This window comes from Coenobita brevimanus, chromosome 104 (assembly GCF_032717465.1).
Source record: "Coenobita brevimanus isolate Jiangsu-jjx chromosome 104, ASM3271746v2, whole genome shotgun sequence".
Taxonomy (NCBI): domain Eukaryota; kingdom Metazoa; phylum Arthropoda; class Malacostraca; order Decapoda; family Coenobitidae; genus Coenobita; species Coenobita brevimanus.
The window spans coordinates 29,912,162-29,921,094 of NC_137057.1; positions in this window are offsets into that span (position 1 = coordinate 29,912,162).

Sequence of the window (8,933 nt, forward strand, 5' to 3'; positions counted from 1 at the left end):
GTGAAAAAGGGAGTTAAATTTGTCTGGACCGATAACTGTGAATCCTCTTTCAGTAAACTTAAAGCTATCCTATTAAGTCAGCCAGTGCTCGCTACTCCAAATTTTGCTAAGCCTTTTAAGATGGCTGTTGATGCAAGTGATACAGGAGCTGGGGTTGTTTTGCTGCAAGAGGATGATCAGGGTATTGAACACCCTGTATCTTATTACAGTAAGAAGTTCACTCCACCTCAAAAGAACTACTCCACTATTGAGAAAGAGCTTTTGGCCTTGGTTTTGGGTTTACAGCATTTTTCATATTATTTGTGTTCTGGTTTTAACCCCATAGTTATTGATACCGATCATAACCCACTGAAATTCCTTAATAAGTTTAAAGATAATCAGAGATTGACAAGATGGAGTCTACTTCTTCAGGAGTATTTATTAGACATACATGTCAAGGGGAAAGAAAACGTTATTGCAGATTGCTTATCTAGACTTTAGACAGATTGTTTTAGAGTAATAAGAAATTTCCTTTGTAAATTTCTTTTTCTTTGTGGGAAGGTGTTACATAGCCTATGATTTCATCATCCTTTGTATATTTCTATCGTACAGTATGATTCATGTTTGATCACGATTCGCCTCGTGGCTTCCATAGTGACCAGGCTTGCGTGTTCTACCTCACTCCCCCCTTCTCCCCCTTATAGTAGAGTAAGTCATTCTTTCTGTTGTTCAGAGCAGGATTGTCAGCTCTTTGTCCCCTACGCCTTCATTTGCGCGTCCTTCTTACAAGTTGTATCAAGCTCTGCCAGTCCCTGTATAATGAGTTCAGTCTCTGCATTAATTGCCACTTAGATCTACTCTTCATTTTGTTCACATCTCTGTCCTCCCCTGTATAGTGTATTATTATTTTTGTGAGTGCTCAGGAAGTCTCCAGCCATCTAGCTGCTATATAATTTGAGTATAAATGTTATCATTTTTCTTGTACTGTATGGCCTAATGCGTTAATTCATAGGCCTGGTAAGTTTTTTTTTTATTCATGTAGAGTTTTTAATGTCGGCTATTATTAATAATATTTTGTATTTGTAATAATATATCTTGCTTTAACTGAGCATTATCCGGTTTTCTCATTTATCACGGCTGACTTAGATAAATTTACTCTTGCTAATTTCGTGTTAATAGAGGCTATTGCAGTTAACCATATATATAGCCTGTTTTGCCATTACATTATCCTTATGAGCCCTGAATGTTTAGTGTTAGTTTGAGCATTAAACTTTAACTTGTAATTTTACCTAAGTCTTTTGTTTTGAACCTGGAACTTTGCGGGACAGTAGTGATTTTAGTATTCTCTCTTGAAGTGTTCATTCTCTCTTTGTTCCGTAACAATATATATATATATATATATATATATATATATATATATATATATATATATATATATATATATATATATATATATATACTGAAAAGAAAATAAGAAGCTGATGGATTTGGACTATGCTGATGTTATTGTACTGATTTGTGGAAGTATTTACGAGATGCAGAGGGTGCTTGATTGTCTGGTGGAAGAAGAAGAAAAAGTGGGATTGGTAATAAATTGTGGAACGACTGAAATTATTAATATGAACTAGGAGAACCAAATCGATTGTGTAATTGGGAAGAATGTGGTGAAGAATGTAGAAAACTTTAAATATCTGGGAACGATTGTATCATCTAATGGATCATTAAACATTGAAATTGAGGAGAGGATTAGACAGGTTTGGCGAGCTGCTGGAATGTTGAAATCTGTTTGGAATAATAATATGCTTTCGGTAGATACTAAAGTGAAAATTTACAAGTCCATGGTTAGACGAATTTTAATTTATGGGCATGAGTCGTGGTACAGTACAATTGCAACAGATCAGAAAGTATTGGAATTTGAGAATAAAATACTGAGAAGGATTATTGGGGTAAAATGGCAAGACAGAGTTACAAATGCAAGAGTAAGGGATATTACGAGAGTGGAACCAGTTAATGAATATGTGAGACTGTCTCGCTGGAAGTGGCTGGGGCACATATACAGAAAAGAAGGTAGTTTAATACAGGATGTGCCAGAGTGGACTGGCAGAGCAAGAAGAGGTAGAGGTAGGCCGAGGGAAACCTGGTTTAGGACAATGAAAAAGGAAGCAGGAGAGGAGTGTTGGTGGGACCTGAAGGAGATGGCAAGGGACAAATATTGGTGGAGAGAGTTCATCGAAGTCCTATGCATCCCGTGGGGTGTCACAGGAAATGATTGATATATAATATATATATAAATATATAGATATATATATATAGTATATAAATATATACATACAATATATATATATAAACATATATATAATATATATAAATAAATATATAAAATATATATATATATATATATATATATATATATATATATATATATATATATATATATATATATATATATATATATATATATATATATATATATATATATATATATATATATATATATATATATATATATATATATAATATTTATATATATAATATATATAATATAATTACATATAAAAATATATAATAGATATAAATATATGTGAAATATATATAATTATATATATTATATATAAATATGTTTTATATATATATATATATATATATATATATATATATATATATATATATATATATATATATATAATATGTGGTAGGTGGGGACGCTCACCATCCACTCACTCGATGTAGTGCTGCTCTCGGGTGTCTGCTCTTTCCTCTCCTTCCCTCTTCCCTTCCATTCTCTTTTGTCTTTCCTTCATTCTTTCCTTGTCCTTCTGCCTACGGGTGACTTTACACTCCCTCTTCTGTCTTTCTTTCCTTCCTTCTTTCCACTTCCTTCAGCCTGTGGGTGACTCTACACTGAGTGACAAGCCAAATGGTTGCCTGTGCACCAGGAAACCATTTACTACGCTGTGTGGTAACCATATAACCAAATTTTGGCGCCTGGAGGTTTAGTGGGTAATTATTGCGCCCCAATCGGATTGAGCCGGTGAAGGTTTATATCCGAGGGATAGTTGGGGTTGATTGCTCATATAATGCCACTCAGGGATGAGTGAGGCTGGTCACTCTCATCTTAAATGTCGGGACCAACTGCTTATCCCCGGGCTCCTACGCTCTTCATGGGGCGATGTAGGATTGGATGATGGATGAATGGATGGATATATATATATATATATATATATATATATATATATATATATATATATATATATATATATATATATATATATTTTATGTGAGGAAGGAGGAAACCAGAGGCAACGAGCCCGCAAAACTGTTCCTTCCCATGAGAAACAAAATACAAGAGAGAGGCAAATTTAAGATTCGATTATTTCGAGATGCTTGGACACACTGCGTTTGAAAGACTGAAGATCATAGGAAGCAGGAAATACAGACAGAGGGAGACAGTTCCAGAGTTGACCTGTTGCATAAATGTAGGACTGGGAGTAACGGTTAACTCTTGCATTAGAGAGTTGGAAGGAAAAGGGGTGAGAGTTTGCTGCTAGACGGGTGCTACGCACCTGTCGTAGAGGTGGAGGAATGCATGCAGACAGTTCAGAGGAACAGTGACCATTGAAGTAGCGATAGAAAAGAGATAAAGATGCAACAGTTCGGTGAAGAGACAGAGGTTGAAGGGAGTCAGTAAGAGGGGGAGAGTCAATGAGACGTAAAGCCTTTGACTCCACCCTATTGAGAAGAGCTGTATGTGGGGAGCCTCCCCACACATGAGAGTTGTACTCCACACAGGGGCGGATAAAACCCGTATATAGAGCCAACAACTGTGCAGGGGTAAAGAAGGAACGGAGTCGGCTTAGCACACCTAATCTCTTGGAAGCAGATTTCACAAGAGATCTTATATGATATTTCCAAGATATGTCCCGAGTAAATGAAACCCATGCATGTTCAAGGATGATGCAGGATTAAGCTGAATATTATTAGACATTAGTGGGTATACCTGTGGAAGATTTTGTCGGGTTGGTAGGTGTAAAAACTGAGTCTTTGATGCATTAAAAACGACCAGATTATTTTTACCCCAGTCAGAGATACGAGCAAAGTCAGACATTAGGTGTGCCATAGCCTCATCCCTTGTTTGTTGAAGTAACTGCTGAGATGGACGTTGTGGGAATCGAATGGAAAGGTGAATGGTGGAGTCATCAGCGTATGAGTGGATAGGGTTAGATGTACAGCTTAGAAAGTCACTGACGAAAAATGAAGAGAGTTGGTGAAAGGACAGAGCCCTGAGGAACACCACTGTTAATAGATCTAGGAGAAGATCGATGGCGTCTACAACAGCGGGTATAGAACGACCAGAAAGAAGCTAGGGATGAAGGCACAGATAGAAGGATCGAAACCGTACGAGTAGGATGATCAAGAATCTGAAAAGTAGGTGAGAAGATCGGCTATGGAGCGTCCCTGACGGAATTCATACTGACGATCAGAAAGAAAGTTGTGATAAGAAAGATGGTTTAAAATTTTTCTGTTAAGAATAGACTCGAAAACTTTTGATATACAGGATATTAAAGGAACTAGACGATAGTTAGAGGGTTGGGAATGGTCACCCATCTTTGGGCCCGGCTGAATGAGAGCAAACTTCCAGCAAGAAGGAAAGGTACAAGGTGATAGACAAAGGCGAAAGAGCTTGCCTTGGCAGGGTGTAATCACAGAAGCACAGTTCTTGAGAACAACAGGAGGGTCTCCATCAGGCCCATATGCCTTATTAGTATTGAGGCCTGTGATGGCAGAAAATACATCAGCTGAAGAAATTTTAATGTTAGCCATGAGGAAGTCAGAGGGGGGAAGTGATAGAGGAACAGCACCGGAATCGTCTAGAGAGAGAGAGAGAGAGAGAGAGAGAGAGAGAGAGAGAGAGAGAGAGAGAGAGAGAGAGAGAGAGAGAGAGAGAGACAGACAGACAGACAGACAGACAGACAGACAGGCAGACAGATAGATAGATAGATGAGTGTGATTGTGATAGAATGTGTATTTGTGTGTGGAGGTTTTTGTTTTTTTCTTTTCTTTTCCTTAGTCGTATCGCTACTCCACCTTGGTGGGAAGGTGCGATTAAGTATAAAACAAAAAATATAGATAGATAGGAGAAGCATAAACTAAGGCCTGCTGTGGAATGTTGCAGGTGGAGGATAATGTGATTTATTAACGTATTGACCATAGTTATGGAAAATGGTTATAAAGACATAAAATATACTGTAAGAGAGATGAAGCTATGAATGAAGCACTGTGGTCGAATCTCAGACAGCGCGTCCATGCTGACGCCAGCCAGCCAGCCTTTAGAGCAAGGATTGGGAAGGCAGTGGGGCTCGTGTGACGTCATGCAGGCGGGGATTCCCCGCTGTCTGGCTGACGTCCCCTACTTAGATCATGGTCTCGCCTATATAAACCTCTTTGCATCCACTGCAGCGAATTACGTAAATGCAGTTTTGTGTCGAGCATCCCATGTTTTCGTTAACTTGGAATGTATAGTTGGCACTGGGAAAAGTAAATTGACTGCCTTCAATTATTTCCATGCAGAGTTTACATTTTTTGTCTTCACATTTCTTCACTTTGAAACTAGATATATTATTAAAACTAGCCCTTATTAAAATATACTCTGTTTTGGAGGAAATTAAGGAACAACAAGAAAAATATCACATAGAAACAATTGAAACAATAAATAAACAAAATGTGAGTGAACCATATTCCCAGGTGTTAAAGGAAGGAAATCCCTCAGAAATGTTTAACAATTGTCATGACTTAGCAAATGACCAAATATTTCAATCTCACAAGGATGAATGGCTGAAACAACTGAACATTCGAAAAAAGCATTTTATAACCACCTTAGATCTACTGGATCTACTGGAATAGACTCCATATATGAAGATTTCATTACATGACCAGAACCGGTAATCCCCAGAAAATTTAAAGAAAAGCCTATACCTGAACAGAGTCTCAAACCAAAACAATAGAAGACCTAGAAATAACAAAAGTAAAAATTGAAATCAAAAGATTAAAAGAACAAGCAGAGAAGCAGCTGCAAATCATGAATGCAGCAGAGGAGGAAATAAAGAAACTAGTCAGTAAATATGATTCTCCTGAAGTTAGACAGAAATTAATAGAAGACTGGTACAAGGATATAACTGCTGAAGAAAATATCTCCAAAAAGATTTGGGAGAAAAAGAAATGATTCTTTCTAAGCACAGCTCTGATAATATGCCCAAACCTTCATCTACACATAATAATCTCAATTATAAAAGACCTAAATCTTATACTAATAAAAGATTGAGCAGTAATGATACAAGACATCCCTATCATATAAACTTAAAAGGTCAAAACAGAGACAGAGACAATTATGTTCCAGGGTTGAAAGAATTGGGGAACCTTTTCTCTATATTGAATGTTGCCTCACAAGACCTATTACGTGAAAGAAACAATTCTCAGAATTTTTTCAGGAGAAATGAGAATTGGAGGCAACCCAGAAAGTAGACCGAAAGATAATAAATCTTTCAACTTACACATTGAGTGATAATGAAAAATCCTTACTAAGGGACTAAAATATTGTCCCACACCATATCAACTCAATCACGAGGAACTTAATAGTGATATTGATGAGTTATGCCGAAAATTAAGATTAAAGAAATTTTTCCACGACAGTGTGTTAAATGATGAATCATTAGTAAAACCTAAATCTATATGGGAATCAAATACTGGTAGAAACTCCACTCTCGATGCTGCAATTGATTTCCAAAGACTTAGTCGATCTACTATCACCAGACAAAACAATAAACCTAAGTATAATTTAACACCTGGTGAACAAGAAGCTATAAAAGCCCTTAAGAACTGCACTGATGTTGTAATTAAAGAAGCTGACAAAGGGTCAGCTGATGTACTAATGGATACATCATTCTATGAACAAAAGGTGATGGATATTTTAAAGGATCAGGATACACATAAAAAGATACCAAAATAATATAGACCAAAAATCAGTGAATATAATAAAAAGGGTAATTAATAATTTTAAGGATAGGCAAACTAAAGACGAAGTTAATTACTTAACCAACTTTGAATATAAGACAAGCTTATTTTACGGTTTACCAAAAGTGCATAAGTCCAAATTCATAATTGATCAAACTAATGGTTGTAATACAGAAGTGATTTCCGTTACAAGCCATGTAGACCTTAAAATGAGACCAATTATTGCGGGACCAGCTTACCCTTCCCACCGTCTCACTTCTTAGACATATTACTGCAGTCTTTTCTGAAATACATACCTTCATATATCAAAAACAATCCAGACTTTTTAAACAAGATTCCTACTAAATTAGGTGATAATGAAATTTTCGTAACTCTTGATGTGGTAAACCTATACAGGAATATTCGCCATGAACTTGGATATGAGGCTATCTCTTATTGGATTGATGAACATTATGATAATACAAGTCGTATACCTGCAAACCTATTAAAAGAAGGATGCAGTTTAATTTTGGAAAATAATGCATTCGAATTTAATGGGCAAAATTACTTACAAGTATTAGGAACAGCAATGGGGGCAAAATTTGCGCTAAATTAGGCCAATCTTGCATTGGGTTACTTAGAAAACACCTTATATTCTCAGGTGTCAGCACATTTTGGTAAAACAATAGCAGATAAAATGAAAAAGAACTATATGCGATACCTAGACGATATCTTTATGATCTGGGACGAAAGAGATGGACATTTCTCAACAGTCATAAACATCATGAATAACCTGGACCCCAAACTAACATTTACATGTGACACAAGTGGAGACACAGTCACCCTCCTAGACATAAAACTCATTAAGTTAAGAAAATAATTACTGACATTCATTACAGGGAAACTGATACCAAACATTAGCAAACATACAGTTCTAATCACCCTAGACACATAAAAAATAACATACCATTTAATTTAGCACGGAGGATATGCACAATAGTTTCAGAACCTGAGTTAAAAAAAAATAAGATTAAGTGAACTGAAAGATTTTCTTCGACAACGTGGATATCCCAAAAGTATAATAAAAAATGGCAATGAAAGAGCAAAACAAATACCCATTGGCAACCTTCGGAGCTCCAGTAATATAAGAAACAGCCAGTGATACACATACAATACCATATATAACAACCTATAACACAAATTATGCTGATCACTTTAAAGAAGTCTCATTTTTTTTTTATGTGAGGAAGAAGGAACCAAAGAGCATGAGTCCGCAAACACTGTTCCTTCCAAGAGAAAACAAAATACAAGAGAGAGCCAAATTCAAGATCCATTCATTTCGAGATACCTGGACACACTGCGTTTGAAAGACTGGAGATCATAGGAAGCAGGAAATACAGACAGAGGGAGACAGTTCCAGAGTTGACCTGTTGGATAAATGAAGGGCTGGGAGTAATGGTTAACTCTTGCGTTAGAGAGTTGGACAGAAAAGGGGTGAGACTTTGCTGCTAGACGGGTGCTACGCGCCCGTCGTAGAAGTGGAGGAATGCATGCAGACAGTTCAGAGGAACAGTGACCATTCAAGTAGCGATAGAAAAGAGATAAAGATGCAACATTGCGGTGAAGAGACAGAGGTGGAAGGGAGTCAGTAAGAGGGGGAGAGTTAATGAGACGAAAAGCCTTTGACTCCACCCTATTGAGAAGGGCTGTATGTGGGGAGCCTCCCCACACATAAGAGTTGTACTCCACACAGGGGCGGATAAAACCCCTGTATAAAGTCAACAATTGTGCAGGGGTAAAGAAGGAACGGAGTCGGCTTAGCACACCCAATCGCTTGGAAGCAGATTTTACAAGAGATGTAATATGATCTTTCCAAGACAAGTCCCGAGCAAATGAAACCCCAAGCATGTTCAATGATGATGCAGGATTAAGTTGAGTATTGTTATAAATAAGTGGTATACCTGTGG